The following is a 3,963-nucleotide window of genomic DNA, read 5'->3' as shown; positions in this document are numbered from 1 at the left end:
AATAAAAATCGTATTCCTCAATTGCAGTTATATTTAGTTTTTGAGGAGTAGGCACTGGTGAACTGGATATTATTATAGACTGAAATCTATATATAGGGACATTCAAATTAAATGTGGTATGAATCCATGTCTTTAAAAAAAGAAAGCAATTACTATGTTGGAAAGCCAAGCTATAAAAAGCAAATGAAATCATAGGAGAGAAAAGTCAGGATTTTCTTTTGCTGGGCAAATGTGCCCAAGCCTTGTTTCCCCTCTGTGACCTACAGTGGCAGAGTGGGGATGCATTAGTCTCAAGGTTGGATTATATAGATATTTAAAGATGACAGAATGTTGCAGATTGTCCCCTTAGCTGTGGCTGTGCATGCTATACATTAAACCTGGGAAAGAGACCCACTCAGTCAGTTGGCTTGCATTTTGTTATATGCCATTTTGATGTTGGAGTATTCAGTAGAAACTAGCTTAATTTTAGGAGGAGGTGGGTGATTTTTTTTTTTTTTGAGAGAGTACTGCTAAGTCCTTCAAGATGGCCTCAAACTGGCCCCTAGCCTCCTGAATACTAGGATTATAGGTGTAAGCCATCATGCCAAGTGAAAATTTTCATGTAAGGTGTGCTTATGAATGTTGTGATATTTTCCTTTTTATCTTTGTCTGTGCACACACACTCACACGTGAGCATCTCTTATTCCTCTAACACCGTACCCTTAACACCCTCAAAGACCAAAGAGAAGAAAACCTTTGGAAAGTGCTAGGCCTTTATGCCATTGAGTGGTGAATGCTAGCCTCCCTGACAGTTCTGTGATTTGGAATGGGACCAGCCTTGGCAGAACAGCCCTGTTCTGTTCTTTGGCATCCAGCTCAAAGATGCAATCCGCTGTGTAAGAGGCTAGTTTTCACTTGGGAGTACCTTGCAGCTACCTTTCCAGAGTTGCAGCCAACTTTGTAAGTAGCTAGTTCTCTCTTGGGGAGTACTTTGCAGCTATCTTTCCAGAGACACAGTCAACTTTGTGAGTAGCTAGTTCTCACTAGGGAGTACCTTGCAGCTCTCCAGAGCTCTGAGAATGACAGACAGGCTGAGCTTCCACACTGAAAACCTAGAGCAGCCTCATATTTCCTTTGCTTAAATGAACCCCAGCCTTGGCTAGATCCTGGATAAGGGAACCTTAAAAAGTTGTTTTATTTATCAATGTATATGTTTAGCAGAATGTGATGGGCGTGCACATGCAATGATGTACCTGTGGAGGTTAGAGCACAACTCTTGGGAGTTGATTCTCTTCTCTTCCCTTCTTGAGGCAGAGTCTTGTTTCGGTTACATTGAGTATCATAGGCAAGCTGGCCTTCAGGCTTCCAGAAGACAATCTTGTCTTATTTTTCCATCTCCCCGGTCATGCTGGGTTTACTGATGTGTATAGTGCATCTGGCTTTTTGATTTTTACATAGTCCTGGGATTTAACTCAGATTGCCATGCAAATCCTTTCCTTGCTGAGCCATCTGGTGGCCCTTGCTCTTTTGAGACAGGATCTCAGGCCTGGAACCACTGTGTTCTCTACATCCCAGGCTGGTCTGACCTCAAGACAATCAGTCCAACTTCCCAAGTACTAGGATAATAGTCCTAAGCCCCACACTTGGCTTTCACAACTTCTGCTAAGATGGGCTATTTAAGACTTGGGTAGTCTGTCTCTCCATAATCCCCCTTAGGGACACAGAGAATTTCAACTTGGAAAAATTGTTGGTGATTGCCCATTAAGAAAATGCTACTGGTACCATTTCTCCTAGTTCTCCCCACTAGGAGTCTCCCTGGGTGTGTCTTTCCTCTGGCATCTTTTTCCCTTTTATTATTCAGGGTCTTAAGGTTATCATTGTTTATTGTTTCACTTCTTTGGTTAGATTTATTCCAAGATAGATAAATGTATGTATGTATGTATGTGTATGTGCCATTAGGAATGGTATCGTTTCCTTCTCAATGTGTTTGTGCTTGTATATATGAAGCTAATTTTTCATCCTTGAGGGAATAAGAGACCACAGAATGCTCAGCCCTAAAAGGGACATGTACAGCGCACCCCAACCCACTGCACTGCCCCAGCTCAGGGATTGCCCCAGAAGAAGGTGAGGAAAGAGTATACAGGTTGTAGATAACTACAAGCCAACTTCCTCTGATCACACAGGGCAGTTACACATATGAACTCGCTGCTATTGTGACAGAATGGATAACCTGTGCACACCTGAGCCAGGCAAAAATTCCAGCATGGAGAGGGGAGCTGGCACCCAATTCTACCTGTAACAGCGGACCCATGAGCTGCTGGGAAATGAAGGGTCAGTTTTGTCTCATAAGGTAGCTCCCCGCTAAGTCAACTGTGCTTCAGTAGAAGAAAAATTAAAGCAGCACAAGTTGGTTTCTAAGGATGTAAAGAAACAAAAAAGAAGGGAGTGTGTGGATCTGTGAAAATTTTGGTGTGTGTGTGTGTGTGTGTGTGTGTGTGTGTGTGTGTGTGTGTGTGTGGAGTAAATATGAACAAAACACATTGTATGGAATTCCCAAAGAACTAATAAAAAATAGAAGTTAAAGTCAGAATCCTAGAGACTAGGGGTGCTGCTCAGTAGTAGAGCCCTTGGCTAGCATCTTAGGTCTGTACTCAGTATTCACCACTGGGAGCAAAATTCAACCTTTGCAGTATAAATCAAGTTTCTCCATTTTTTTCTTCCCTTACTGTGAGACATTGACTGTCTCAATGCTACACAATTATTCTCTGCAGAATTCTCTGTGGTTGATCATCATAGTTTGAAGGGAGCCGACAACTACCCAACACAGGGCTGGAAGTACTTTGGTAACGAAGGGGCTGCATGCTAGTGATAGATGCTTTCGAGCAGAGGTTGGCAGGCATGGGAAGGAGTGACTCACTGTGAGTCACTCCAGCAATCTGTGTGGCCCATGTCGGGCTAGCAGCCGCTGAGAGAGTAGAGGCAGCGGATCTTTGGCTGTCCCATGAGAACAGGTGAAGAACTGGGAGATGAGGAGATGAGGGTCTGTCTGGCCTGTATGAGTGTGGACTCAGCCTTGCTCAGGGGTTTGCAGGAAGCTGTCACAACTGGTTTGTCTTTAGCCTTGTGTGGGACTGCTGCAGTTCCTACCCCTTGGTGAGATACACAATCATTTTCATTTGTTTGGTACTCATTCTTGCCAGCTTGAAATGTCCTCTGTATCTTGGTCTTAGTCTCCTTGTAAGTCATACCTGCTATACCTTTGTCCTTCTTTCCCCCTCAAAATATCCTTTCTTGATGATTCCCCTGCAGTCCCATAAGATAGGGTCTCACTGTGTAGCTCTTGCTGCTCCAGTGCTCACTATGTAGACCAGTCTGACCTTAAACTCAGAGACTTGCCTACCTTTGTCTCTGGAGTGCTGGGATTAAAGGCATGTGCTACCACTACCTGGCTCCGATGATTCTTTACGAGGTTTTTTTTCTGCATAAACTAGAATCACCCTGTCATGTTGCTTGAGCATAGGCACATGCGTGTGCATACACATGCACATAACAAATTACTTGAGACTGAACTAAACGTGTATCAGAATAAGGAGAATTTACCTATTGGGAGGGAGTCTTCCCTTCCCCAAACAATAAAATAGGCAGATTGTTAAAGTAACAACTGACTGCTTTCTGCTCGTCAGAAGTTGATCTGAAAGGTTTTGTGGTAGTGTCTCACCTTCTGGTCTTGGGCTGCCCTGAGACATCAACGGGGGCGGGGCAAGGAGCAAAGGCTAAACTTTGGCTGAACTAGCCTGTGGGAGGATCCTGTGGGAGGATCCTGTGGGAGAGCCTGTGGGAGGAGCCCGTGGGAGGAGCCCGTGGGAGGAGCCCGTGAGAGGAGCCCGTGGGAGGAGCCCGTGGGAGGAGCCCGTGGGAGGAGCCTGCAGGTGAGCCTGGCTGCTCAGCTTTGAGGCAAAGGTTTCCTGGTATTGTTCTCCTACT

The sequence above is a fragment of the Rattus rattus genome, chromosome 2, assembly GCF_011064425.1.
Source record: "Rattus rattus isolate New Zealand chromosome 2, Rrattus_CSIRO_v1, whole genome shotgun sequence".
Lineage (NCBI taxonomy): Eukaryota > Metazoa > Chordata > Mammalia > Rodentia > Muridae > Rattus > Rattus rattus.
This window is presented reverse-complemented; position numbering follows the sequence as displayed.